This window comes from Narcine bancroftii, chromosome 1 (genome assembly GCF_036971445.1).
Source record: "Narcine bancroftii isolate sNarBan1 chromosome 1, sNarBan1.hap1, whole genome shotgun sequence".
NCBI lineage: Eukaryota > Metazoa > Chordata > Chondrichthyes > Torpediniformes > Narcinidae > Narcine > Narcine bancroftii.
In genome coordinates this window covers 75,409,780-75,424,485 of record NC_091469.1, presented here as the reverse complement: position 1 = coordinate 75,424,485, position 14,706 = coordinate 75,409,780, and the positions used below count along the sequence as shown (strand labels likewise).

The 14,706-nt window shown below is 39.2% G+C and overlaps 1 long non-coding RNA gene across 1 annotated transcript in view; it reads right to left on the bottom strand.

Moving 5' to 3' along the window:
- Positions 1–7,370: 7,370 nt before the first annotated feature.
- LOC138759905 (uncharacterized) overlaps positions 7,371–14,706 on the bottom strand; it is a 138,431-nt gene continuing 131,095 nt past the window's right edge. The window contains exon 6 of the long non-coding RNA XR_011355221.1: positions 7,371–8,176. This is a non-coding gene — a long non-coding RNA (uncharacterized lncRNA). The remainder of the gene's footprint in view (positions 8,177–14,706) is intronic.

Sequence of the window (14,706 nt, the reverse complement as noted above, 5' to 3'; positions counted from 1 at the left end):
AAAAATAATGAATGAGAAACAATATTTATTAGATCTGGAAAGTACAAATGTCTTCAGAAGAAAGTTCTGAGAAGCTTAGAATAATTTAGATCTTGCTTGAATTAGAAATTCTGTCCAAATGGAAACATAGGTTTTAGTTGCTGCACTTAAAGATTATGTTTGTACAGATTGTAATATGCGTGATTTATGTGATGTTGCTTACAGCATTTGATTAACTGTTCTCTGTATGATGCTGCAATGTTTCAGTGACGATCTTGTAAGTAATTTTCTGTCTCTACAGAGGATGCCACTGTTAGAAATACTGCTTCTACTTTATAATTTTTTTATAAGTAATATATCTTTATTTGTTATTTAAATGATCAGTATGGTACAGTATCTTGGAATATGAATGAGAAAAGATATGAAGACCCATAATTAGGGGGCATCGTAAGATGGCGTAGAGGGAAGACGTGCAGTTCCACCTTTCCCCAGTCAGACTTATAAATACCTGATTTTAAAACCTGTAAAAGTTGTTAAAAATAGTATTCACAGATTTTGGAATAGTGGAGGATTGAAATGGCTACAAACGTGAAAAGATCAAAACCTCAGTTACAGAAGAAATTACCCTATAAAAGTGTTGAAGAATTGAGGCCTACCTACCAAGTTGAAACCACGGAGTCGTCGACTGGAGTTCCCAAGCCTCAAAGGACCCCTGCTCGGCTGAGTATTACACTGGTGCCGATCGTGCGTCTGCGCGCCAGTTCTGTGATGAGTTCGGTTGGCCCTGACTCACACCGCCCATGAGCCCAGGCACGCGGATGGATCAGCCGAGTGGGGACAGATGCGCGAGTCCACAGTAATGCCTGGTGGTCTGGGGGTGCACAGTGTAGCATCGGAGGATGCAGCTTCACAGTCAATGACTCTTCCAGGCATGCGCTGTGCGTCATGAGTTCGAGATTTACTAGAGAAGGTGTGGGCTGTGGGGGAACCCAAAAGATGTCTGGCTGACGAGGTCCGCACGCTGTTGATGGGTATCCAGACCCGCAGTCGCATGACAAGAGGAACCATTGTGCCAGAGAAGGTAGGCCTCAAGGGGAAGCGATAGAATCTGGACTGGATTCTGTGTTTAGAAGGGATTGCTCATCAAATGGAAAACATGTCAATGCAGATGTCTACTCAGATAAACCAAGGATTTATGGAAGTGAAAACTAACATGTGTGAAGAGATGACTTCTAAGAAGAAAGATATGACTGTAGTTAAAAGTGATGTTAGTTGATGTATAAAACAGTAGATATTGGACAGGATAATTTTTTTTTTAATTGAAGAAGCTTTTTTTGAATGTAAGAACCAAGTGGATCGTAATAGAGAAAAAATGGAAAAAGTGGAGGATTCTTTCGTGGATTGGGAGATTCAGAAGAAGGAATTACTGAAGAAGATTGACTCATTAGATAATCAAGGTGAAGAAATAATGTAAAAATTGTAGGTCTTCCAGAAGATATGGAAGGTTCAGATCCGGTAAAGTTTTTGAAGAAATGGATTCCTGAGGTACTGGGCAAGGAATTTTTTCCGGATGGTCTAGAGTTGGATCAGGCGCATAGAGCAATGAAGAAAAAAACATTTCCAGGTCAACCACCGAGGGCAGTTTTGATTCGTTGTTTGAAATATCAAGATAGAGAAATGATATTACAAGTTGCGGTGCAGAAGGCACAGCAAAATCAGACTCCAGTGATGGTTCAAAATAACAGACTGTTCTTCTATGCAGATTTGAGTCAAGAAATTATTAGAAGGCGCCGAGAATTTAATTCAACTAAAGAAGTGTTGTGGTGAAAGAGTTACAAATTTGTCTTTCATTACCCGGCTGTACTTAAAGTTTTTTATGGAAATTTTCAGTCTCAATTTTTTGAAAATTATCATTATGCATCAATTTTTCATTGCCAGATTTGCAAGGAAATGGTCGGTCACCTAAAAGGAGGGTAAATGGAAATGGGAATGGAAAGAATGGGAAACACGGAAAGAATGGAAAGAAGGTTGAATTGACGCAAAGTCTTCTTGATATTGAAGATCCAGAACAATCATTGGGATTGGAATCGCTTGAATATGTCTGAATAATTACTTTGTGAAAGTCTGATTGGGGGGTGGATGACACTAAGACCTGATAGTCATCAGCCACTAGTGGGTTTTACCACACCCAGATTTTTAGGGAGTTACTATTTTTAATAGTTTACTGAAGGGAAAAATATATAATTTTTTTTGTTTTTGGTATTTTTATATGGGGGTGGGTTTAGAATATTTATATAATTAGAAAGAGGAATAATATTTTATAGTAGAATTTTTACTGCAATGTCTAACTTGAACTTTTCAACTTTTAATGTCCAGGAATTGAATAATCCTATTAAGCATAAACGAATATTGGCTTATATTAAAAAAATGAAAGTCAATATTGCTTTTTTGCAAGAGACACATTTGACTGAAAAAGAACATATGAAATTTAAGAGAGATTGGGTTGGTCATGTATTTTCTTCTTCTTTCAATTCCAAGGCGAGAGGTGTAGTGATTTTAATTCATAAGAAATTACCATTTGAATTAGAATCCTTTGAAGCTAATCCAGGGAGGGTTTTGAGGATGAATTGTAAAATTTTTGCTGAATCATGAACTTTGTTAAATATTTACACACCTAATGTGAATGATGAAAAGGTTTATGTCGGATACTTTTTTCTTGTTAAATCAGGCCAAGGAAAATATTTTGGTTGGGGAAGATTTTAACTCTGTTTTAGATCGTTTGTTGGATAGATCTCCAAAAAGTATAAGGAAATCAAATACAATTAGGGGCTTTGATGAAAGATTTGAATTTAATTGGTATTTGGAGGAGAGTAAATCCTACAGAGAAAGATTTCTCCTTTCATTCATTTAGACCTGATTCATTTTCTAGAATAGATTTTTTTTGGTATCAGCCCATTTACAAGGTAGAATATTCCAAGCCGAATATAAAAGCTGGATCATATCCAATCATTCTATGTTGTTTCTCTCTTGTGCAAGTCCAGAAGTGGTGCAATTGTCTTATCGATGGTGGCTTAATACAATGCTATTAAAGAAACCAGAATTTGTTACCTTTATTAAGGAACGGATTGTTTTATTTCTGGCTGAGAATATTAATACAGTAAATAGTACTTTTGTATTATGGTATGCTTTGAAAGCATATTTGCATGGGCAAATTATTATGAAAGTTATAAATCAATATGTGGCAGAAAGCTTAACATTGGAGAAACAAATTACTGAGTTGGAAACGGAATTTCAGAAAAAAGGCAGCTTTAGCGAAGTTGAAACTATGTTATAATACACTACATACCTATCAGTATGAGCGTTTAATTAGTCAATCTAAGCAAAGTTATTATTAATTAGGTGAGAGAGCTCATAAGGTGTTAGCATGGCAATTAAAAACAGAACAGACATCGCAAATTATTCAATAATTCAAAAAGAATTCAATAGTTACCTATAAACCTCAGGAAATTAATGACCAGTTTTATTCATTTTATCATCAATTATATACTTCTGAGGGAAAGCAAGAAGCTGGTTCTATTGATTCTTATTTATCTAAGTTAAATTTACTTGCTTTAGGAGAGGAAGAGGTTAGGGAATTAGAAGCTCGATTTACAGATTTCGAGATTAAAGAAGTTATACAAGAGATGCTGAATGGGAAGTCATTGGGGGATGATGGATTTTCAGCTGAATTTTATAAAGTATTTTATGAAGATTTATCCTCTGTATTTGGAGATGATCTACAGCAAATAATTGAGGATCAGGTGTTTCCGGAATATTGTTCGAGTGCTATAATTACTGTGATTTTAAAAAAAGATAGGGATTAATTGAAAGTATTTTCATATAGGCCTATTTCTTTACTAAATGTAGATTATAAAATTATGGTGAAAGTATTAGCAAATAGACGTGCTAAATATTTACCCCAGTTGATACATGTAGACCGAACAGGTTTTTATTAAGAATAGAAATGCATCTGATAACATTCTTAGATTGATCATATTAGTCAATGCATCTAGACAGCAATCCAACCATCCAGTGGTTGCACTGGGTGCAGAAAAAGCTTTTGATAGAGTCGAATGGAATTTTTTGTTTCAGGTGTTAGAGAAATTTGATTTTGGACCTTATTTTATTGGTTGGGTTAAAGGTTTATATAAAAACCCAATTGCTAGGGTGGTCAAATTTCTTTACCATTTAAATTAACGCAGTCGACTCAGCAAGGTTGTCCATTATCACCAGTCTCGTTTGCATTGGCTATTGAACCATTAGCTCAGACAATGTGATAAAATGATAAGATTAAAGGGATGAGAATTGCAGATGATGAATATAAGATTAATTTATTTGCGGATGATGTGTGGGTCTATTTGACAGAACCGGAGGAGTCTTTGAAATATTTGCAAGATTGCTTGCTGCAATTTGGGGAGTTATCTGGATATAAGATGAATTAGGATAAGAGTGAAATATTACCAGTTGGAGAAGGAGATTATTCAGAATATAAAAATATTATAAAATTGAAATGGTCAGATAGAATTAAATATTCGGGAGTAACAGTAAATTCAGATTACCAATCTTTATATAAATTAAATTATGTTCCTTTATTAAAAAGGATTAAAATAGATTTTATAAAATGGGAAGATCTTCCGTTAATGTTAATTGGTTGAGTAAATTGTATTAAAATGAATATTTTTCCTCGAACCCAATATTTGTTTCAGTTGATACCTTGTTTACTTTCAAAGAGTTTCTTTCAGGATTTGAATAGCGTGGTATGGGAATTTTTATGGCAGAGGAAATTAGCATGAGTAGCTTTACATAAACTTACATGAAAATATGCATTGGGTGGTCTTCAATTACCTCATTTTCAAAATTATTATGAAGCAGCTCAGTTGAAATTTGTTAGTAGATTGATGGATATGGTCCAACCTCTGAGTTGGGTGAAGGTTCTGAAGTTGTATTTCTGAAGTTGAGGTACATCAGTTCATATTTAAATGGAATATGAATTTATTGCAGGAACGTAATATGCTGGTATTAAAATATTTGTTAAAGATATGGGGTAAAAGAAATATGGTTTTAGGGTCAAAGGGTAAACTATCAATTCAAACTCTGTTATCCCATAATCAACTTATTCCCTTTTCAATGTTTAATAATCATTTAAAGAGATGGAATTCTAAGGGTATAAAGATAGTTCAGGATTGCTTTGAAGAAAGACAGTTTCTTTCCTTTAATCAATTGAGGGAGAAATTTGATATATCTGTAAAATCTTTATTTGTGTACTATCAACTCAGAGCTTTGATAAAAGAGAATTATGGTAAAGAGATGAATTTACCTATGTTGATGAAATTTGAGTCTTTGATTTCCTCTATACCAAAGAAAGGTTATATTTCAGATATGTATCAATTGTTACAAGATAGTATGGATAAACCAGAAAGGGAGAAATCTAGGCTTAAATGGGAAAGTGATTTAACTTATATTTTTCCTGAAGACATTTGGGAGGTTATGTGTCACAACATTGTAACCAAATTGACGAATGTAAGATATGGAATGGTTAATTATAATTTTTTACATCAGTTATATTGGACTCCAGAGAAATTGAAAAAATATGGGTTTAGTAATTCAGACTCTTTTGATGTGGACTATGTATTGGAACTTTTTTACATGCTGTTTGGTCTTGTGTTAAAGTACAATCATTTTGTGAAGGAATTAGATTGGTCTTGGAAAAATTATTTAAGATTAAATTACCATTAGACCCATTGATTTTTTTGTTGGGCTACATGGTTTCTTTGAAGAGTTTGGGGTTGGATAAATTTCAAATTGCATTTGTACGTTTAGCATTATCTATAGCATGAAAATGTATAGCTAGTACTTGGAAAAATAAGGTGGAGATTAATATAGTACTTTGGCATAATGAATTAAGAGCTTATATTTCATTGGAAAAAATTACATGTAACTTGCATGATAATTATTCCTTCTTTGTTAATATGTGGTCTTCTTATTTGGACTATATGAATTTGAAAATACTTTGAAATATTCTATATATTCCGTTTTTTTTCTGTATTTGGCTCCCCTTAAGGGAGCTGGCTGAAGGGTTTGGAGGGGTTTTTTATGTATCTAAAAATTTCTTGCTGTTATTTGATTGTATTTTGCTCTTTTAAAAATCTTTTTAAATAAAATTTGAAAAAAAAGACCCATAATTAGAATGACCTTTTCATGATTATACCAAACAAATTTAACTAATGTGTCCCAAATATAACCTGTTTTGCTCTAAATTATAAACATTGAAGTTGGCAACCAATAATATCTTAACATTAAGCTGTGAAAATAAAAACACAAAATATGTTTGTTTTTGCTGCTTAAGGTATCTTTGTTTTTGCCTCATAAAGGACCCTCTTTGACCTGCTGTGCTTCTCCAGCATTTTCTGTTTTACTTCAACCACAATGTCTACAGAATTTTGTGATTTACTTATGCTGTGCAACATTAACCAATTAAATTAAATTCTTCTGTCTAATTTTTAAAAAATGTTAATGTATGTGCATTAACTTCTCTTGGAGGAATTGAGGCAATGATGGGGAAAAGGATGGGTGACAAAACATGGGAAACCATGAATAACATTCTGCTTTTTATTTCATCCACATGTCATGAGTGGTTAAGGATGTCTTGGGGCATTGCTATCCTCATGACCATTCCCCAAGCTACAAAATATCCCAATTGCACTGATTAGCAGGACAGTGATCATTATTTGGATTCATTGTACTCACTAAGCAGTTACCAAATATAAAGCAATAGGACAAGATTGTCCATTCTACTGCAGAAGATAAATCCAAAGTGTGAGCCAAATATAAACTGATAATTAAGTCCAAGTAACAGCAAAAACCATCACGAAGCTGTTAGAAAACCTGTTCACTAATATCCTTTGTGGTGGTGGTGGGGCAAAAGAAGATTGCCAGAGAATATAAACAACTATAACAAACTGGATTTGATGACTAATCATTTCTATCAGTCTGTATCAGACACAGACATAAGGTAAAACCTCTTGGTATTAATCTTTTGTAATTATAGGTCCAAAATTACTTTCATCCTTTCAAGCATGTTATATCCATTCCATGTCTCTGGCAGACTAATGTTATACCCTATCCCAAAATATTGCATTTTTAAAAATAAATCTGTCTTATTTGCATTTGACCAAAGTGTCGACATAGATAGGAAGTTATTGCGTTTGTGCACCCATTGGAATAAAGATGGCTCGGTCAGCAGCAAGTTATTGCCAAGATAAATAAAAAATACTCAAAAAAACAATTTCAGTCAGACTCCACAGTTTCATTGGTATTTTTATAGATCTTCATGTTGATTATCATATCACAAGCATAAATCATTCCATTAACAAGGTCCTCTATGACATTAATTGCCAATTTAAAAAGCTCCAGTGGGAATAATTTGTATTAACACCAAAAATGCAATAATTTCACAATTGCTATAAGGACCATTATGACAAAATTGAACATTTCACCATGTTTAGTATGGCCATCAATGGGGCAAATCACATAGCAGTTTGGGAATACTTTGACTCGTGTCCTACTTCCTTTGCATCACAAGTTTTAGATGTTATAAATCAGTACTAATCTGTATCAGGGTAGCAGCAATGTTTCCTTGGAATTTCTTGCCTATTAAAATATCGCACTTCATTCTCAGCTGCAGTAAAAAGGAGAGGGAGGAGAAACAACAGAGCTAGTGAAATATGTTAGCTAATTCTGTTAGGCTCTGTCAAGAGCAGGAAGGATGATCCTGAAGTTTGGGAGTATTGAACTAATATGCACATGGAGGGTGGGGCTTGTTTTCCTTTATTTGACCCTGTGCTCCACAGTTTTACATCTGTAATCACACAATTGACGTGTTTAAAGTGCACATTCCAGATTTTATTCAAGATTACATTTTGGTTTGACTATGTAGAAATTACAGCAGTTTTTAAGCATAGTTCCCTCATTTCAGGGCACCATAATATTTGAGACAAGTGTTTCTGATTACTCAGGTATGTTTAATTGCTTCATTGGTGCTGGTATAAGAGAGGTAGGCTTGCTTCTAAACCTTTGATCACCTTTGGAGTTTGTGGATGCCATTTTTCAACATGAGGACCAGCGAAGTGCAAATGTTATCCAATAAGCCATTATGAGGCTGAAAAACAAGAATAAAACAGTAAGAGACATCATCCAAACCTTAAGATTACCAAAATCAATAGTTTGGAACATCATTAAGAAGAAAGAGCGTACAGGTGAGCTCAGTAATTAAACAAAGACTGGTATTCCAAGGGAGACCTCCATTGCTGAAGACAGAAGATTTCTCATTATAATGAAGAAAAATCCCCAAATGTATGTACAAAAAAATCAGAAACTCTCTTCAGGAGGTAGGTGTGGAAATGTCAATGACTACTGTCCACAGAAAACTTCATGATCAGAAATACAGAGGCTACACTGCAAGATGCAAAGTATTTTTGGACCTTGGGCAGTTCCTTCACACCTCGACATATTGCACTTACATTCTCATCTGTCCACAAAAACTCTTTCTGGCAGCAGGCTCTTTTAAATTCTTTTTGGCAAACTGTAATCTTGCCATCATATCTGTGGCTAACTAGAGGTTTGCATTCACTTAACATCATTTTATCTCTTATAATCTCTTTTTCTTTGAAAATACTTTGGGTGAAAAGAGATGCTAAGTAGGTGTTATGGAATATTGCCATGGAACCACTGTTAATACACTTTGTTGTGTATTGGTGGCCCATCCCTTGCTAATTGTACCTGTGGCTCCTCCCCCTTGATTCCCCCAAATAAAAGTGGCAATGCCATAACCCCTCTCCCAGAATAAGATCGGGTCTTGTGTCAGCAACATGAGATGTTCCTTCTGTTTATGGTATTAAAAGATTATCTGTCAGGTAACTTCTAGTCTTTGGAGTTATTGATAGCGTGTCAATTTTATTACCATATTTTATTTTGGAATGGACGTTGCTGAGTCCAGAGAAGCTAGAAATCAACCTGAAGCATCAGACAAGTTCAAACTCTGGTTACACTGCTTCACAGTGTTTCTGCAGGCCTCCACCACGATCATCCAATCTGACGCAGACAATCTGCACTTGCTGTTCTCATGGATCAGGCACTGCATTTACCCTACGGTCAGAGAGTGCAAGACATTCACCGAAGCAATGGACATTCTGTAAAACCAGTACCTGGCACAGGTGAATGGAGTCTACTCCAGATAAGTCCCAGCCCCACCTAAGCACCATCCCAGGGAGTCTATCGATGATTACCTTCGGGTCTTGCAAGACCTCAGACAGGTCTGGAGATGCAAGGCCATATCAACAGAAGAGTACACAGAGGAGCTGATCTGATATGTCATGTAGCAGACATTAGATCGGATTACATTCACCAGTGACTACTAGAACAGGGTGAGCTTACGCTGCAGAAAGCCGTCGAATCAGCTAAAATATGAAAGTAGAGGTGGACTCTTTCTTGACCGATAATGTGGCCACGGCATGCAGAATACTAGCACTGCCATTTTCTGGGACGTGGGATCACAGGGTGCCCCACATCCCATTTGACCACAACTGCCGTCTCCAGCGAACACCCAAAGTGCTACCTTTGTGGCCAGCAGGAGCACCCCAGGAATTGTTGCCTGAAGAAGGACAATGTATGTTCCAGCTGTGGGAAGAAGGGACACTATGCAAAGGTATGCAAATCTAAGCAACCTTCTAAGCCAAGCAGCGCCGTGTGGGGGCAGTGGAGGCTGCCGCTATCTTGGATGATTTCATTTCTGGCGAACAACAACAGCACTGTGTTTGTGCCATGGGGCCACCATCTTGGATGCTGCCATCTTACCAGACCACAAGCAAATACAATTGATCAGACAGTGACACTACTCTGGGTCAGTCATGCTTGACCAAAGCAGCCTTCATCAATCAAGTCAATGATGGAAATAAAGACAAATGGGGGCAAGACGAGCTGCCTGTTCAACAGTGGGAGCACAGAGAGCTTCATCCACCCTGACGTGGTGCAGTGCTACTCCCTCATGGTGAGACCAGTGAGTTACAGAGTATCCATGGCCTCTAATTCCCATTAGGCAGAGATCTGCGGCAGCTGCATAGTGATGCCTACTCTGTATAGTGCAGAGTACACAAATTTTAAACTCCTTGTGATGCAACAGCTTTGCGTGCCCATACTACTGGGGTTGGGCTTTCAGAGCCACTTTAAGAGCATCACCATGCAATATGACAGCCCCATCTCTCCCTCACAGTCTGCAACCAACAGTTTTTAAACTGTCCACCTTCCCTTCTGAATGTGTCCAACCAGTAACCCTTGATCTGCTCACAGCCCACCACCTGCGGGCTCTCCACCCTCCAGATTTCCCTCCCACCTCTGTTCGCCAACCTCACCCCTGATTGTCAGCCTGTCGCCACAAAGAACAAAGTGACACAATGCTGAGGGCAGGGCCTTAATCAAATCAGAGGTGAGACAGCTCCTGACTGAGGGAATAATTGAACCCAGTTCCTGACCCTGGAGAACTCAGGTAGTGGTGGTTAAGAGTGAGGAAAAACACCAAGTGGTTATTGACTACAGTCAGACCATTAATACAGTCAGACACGTACCCCCTCCCCTAGATAGTAAACCAAATCGCACAGTATCGGATATTTTCCACCATTGACTTTAAGTCAGCACACCACCAGCTTCCTATCCACCTGGAGGACTCTCAGTACAGTGCAATCGAGGTGGATGGCTGCCTCTACCACTTTTTGAGGGACCCCTTCAGGGTCACCAATGGAGTCTCCGTTTTCCAGAGAGAGATGGACCAAATGACGGATGAGCACAGGTTGCTGGTTACATTCCCCTACCTCAACAATGTCAAAATCTGTGGCCATGACCTGCAGGTCCATGATGCCAACCTCCAGAAATTCCTCTAGGCAGCCAAAAGCATTAACCTCACCTACAACAAAGATAAATGTGAATTCTGCACATCACACCTGACTATACTCATCTATATTACGGAGAATGGAGTTATTGGCCCTGATCCTGACTGCATGCACCCACTGTTGGAGCTCCCACTTCCCCACAGCCTCAAGGCCTTGAAAAGGTGCCTTGTATTTTTCTCCTATTATGCCCAGTGGGTCCCCAACTATGTGGATAAGGCCTCCCACCCTTTTTAAAAGCCACCTCCTTTCCTCATTCAGAAGAGGCCTGTGAGGCCTCAGCCACATCAAAGGCAATATTATCAAGGCCGTGATGCACACTGTGGATGAATCCACCCTGTTCCATTTGGCGAGCAGTGTGTCCAACCTTGCCCTGGCCGCCATACATAACCAGGCAGGCAGACCTGTCGCAAATTTCTCCTGCACCCTCCAAGGCCCTGATATCTGGCACTCCTCCATCGCAAAGGAGGCCCAGGTGGTCGTTGAGGTGGTACAGCACTGGAGGCACTATCTTGCTGGCAAACAATTTATCCTGACTGATCAACGTGCAGTCACTTTCTTGTGTAATAACAAACGGGGGAGGGGGGGGGGTAAAATCAAGAATGACAAGACTCTGAGGTGCAAAAATTGAACTTTCCACCTACAACTATGATATCTTGTACCAGGCCGGAATATTCAATGAGCCTTCGGATGCCCTGTCCCAAAGGACATGCGCTGTGCACAGATAGGCCATTTACAAACCCTCAACAATGACCTCCTCCACCCAGGGTCACCAGGTTCTTCCATTTCATCAAAGCCCCCAATCTCCCCTATTCAGTTGAGGACATCAGGATGATGACCAGAAACTGCCAGGTCTGTGTGGAGAGCAAACCACACTTCTACCAGCCGGACAGGTTGCTCTCGATTAAGGCCACCTACTCCTTTAAGCACTTGACTATGGATTTCAAGGGGCTCCTGCCCTCTTTGAACCACAATGTGTACTTCCTCAACATCATTGATGAGTACTCATGTTTCCTGTTTGCCTGTCCCTGCCTGAACATAACTACTGCCGCCGTCATAAAAGCCTTGAACAAAATCTTTACCCTATTCGGATACCCATGTTATCTTCATAGCGCATGGGGGTCCTCCTTCATGAGTGATGAGCTGTGCCAATATCTCCTGGCCAGAAGTATTGCCAGGAGTAGGAATGCCAGCTACCACTCCTGAGGGAACGGTCATGTGGAAAGGGAGAAAGCCAACGTCTGGAAGGCCGTCCTCCTAGCCCTGAGGTCAAAAGGCCTGCCTGTCTTTCACTGGCAAGAGGTCCTCCCCATAGTGCTCCATGCAATCACATCTTTCGTGTGCACTGCCAGCAATGACATCACTTGGAAAAGTTGTTTCTTTTCCCCAGGAAGTCTGCGTTGAGGACAACACTGCCATCCTGGTTGACATCCCCAGGGCCACTTGTGCTCCGGAAGCATGTGAGAAGCCATAATTCTGACCCACTGGTTGAAAGGATCCACCTCCTCCATGCCAACCCCTGATATGCCTATGTGGCATTCCCGGACATGTGCGAGGACACTATTTCCATCTGGGACCTGGAGCTCGCAGGAAACCCCAGGACTCTGGCTGACCAACCAGTATATCCACCCGCCCCCATTGTTAATCCACCACATGCCATGTCACCCTACTCCAGCCCTGCCCCAACTGCCTCAGTTCAGTCACCAGACATCCCACCCACTTACAACAAGCTGACTGTCCAGGCATCAGCAGCTGAGCCACAGCTGGTGCTATGATGGTCACAACAGTGGACAAGACAACTGGATAGACAGAATTTGTGATGGACATGGAACCCACTTCACCCCGCTGGACTTCTTTTAAAAAGAGGGGGTGAGGGGGTGAGGGGGCGTGGCCTAATTGTGTGAGGGGAGATGTGAAAGTATGCCTCTCCCTGGAGAATTAATTAAGAACTGATTTTAATTTTTTTGACATTTTAAAGGATTAATAAGCTTTAGGAACTTATCTGCTAAGTTTTCAATATAGCTTCAAAGAAGGGAAAGCACTGACAACCAAAAAAATCATTGATAAGGAGGTCAGACAATTGGAAGAATTTGGGCCTACCTCAGTGATGGAGCCTTGGGCTCAAGTTCCTCCTCTTCCTTGATTGACTCGAGCTGCAGTGGCCCACATACAAGTGACACTGGCATCATCCCTCCAGAGAGCCGGAGAAGATGGCACCAGAGTCCAGAAGAGAACAATCGATCTGCAGCTTCATCAAGAACAATCATTGCATGTGTGAAGGTTGGCACTTTCGCAGAACTGAAGAAGCTGTTTCCCTACGGGCTGAATCGATCAAAGCTGCTGTCGGCAGTGTTGCCCTGCAGGCTCAGCCTCTTGTAGAATCGGAGGCAGAGTCTGAAGTTCATGGGAGTGATTTATAAGAACAAGAAGAAGCCCAAGATAGAGAGGAGGAAGAAGAAGTAGAAGATGAAGAAGCCCAACTGGTACAAGGTATTGAAGCCAAGCAGGTTAAGATTCCTGAGGCTAAAGGTCAAGGCATGGGCAGATGAGAGCAAACTTCTGTAATGAATCAATAGCAATTAATGAGTAAGAAGATTGATATACAAGTTGTATCTGTAAGATGTGATGTTAATACACAATTTGAGTATGTTAGAGGGAAAATGAGAAGTATTAAGGAGGAAATGAAAAAATATACTAAAGTGGATGATAAAGTTAAAGTTCAAGTTCAGAAAATTGAAGAAAATGTGCAAGATTATCGTGATGAAGTGGAACAATGCAAAGATGCAGTTAATAAAATGGAAGAATCTGTTATGGCATGGGATGTGCAGAGGAAAGAGCTTTTGCAAAATTCATAGCTGTAGAAATAATATGAAGATTCTTGGGTTGGTTGAAGATTTTGAACGCTCTAATCCTGTACAATTTTTTTTCAAAAAGGGTTCCCAGAAGCCCTGGATCCTGAGAATTTTCTGAATGGAATTGAATTGGAGAGAGCACATAGGACCAATAGAAAGAAACCTTTACCGGGATAAAAAGACAATACTGCGAGTGGGTGTCCAGAATGCCCAAAAATATCAGGGTCCATTAACAGTGGCTAAAATTATAGTATTTTTCTATATGGATTTAAGTATGATGGGAGTGAAAAAAAGAAAGGAGTTTAACCCTTCCAAATTTGTGGAAAAAAGGGTATGTTTTCTTTTCGACAACCAGCTATTCTTAAAGTGTTTTGAGGGGAAAATCAGGCACGATTCTTTGCGAATGAGATGGAAGTTTTGGAGTTTACTAATTCTCTTCCAAGATTTAAACAAGATCAACAAACAGATGTGCAGAACTTGGGCATTCAACAAGTTTCATTGGATCAACCTGAGGTGACAAACAGGCTGCAGGAAAAGTATTGATGCAATAAGAAGCTGAAGAGCTTGATGATCAAGTCAGTAGAGAGCTTGAAGGGGTGGCCTATGCCTACAAATGAACTGCTTTTATATTGAATGTTCTTACCGGGGTTGGGGGTGGGGGGTGGGCACAGAAGTCTCTTCTTTCTCCTTCAGTAACCACGTGTCACTTTCTGGCAAGAGCCATTTCTCATATAATAGAGGGAGGTAGTACTAGTCTCTTTGTAGCAGACAGCTTTTTCTTTCTTTATTTTTCCTATTTTTTTTAATGGAAATGTCAGGGGCTATTGAGAGACAAGGTGCTGGGGGTCCAAGAGGAACAGCAAGGACAGTACTGAATTTTTTTTTTAATGGCTGCTAGC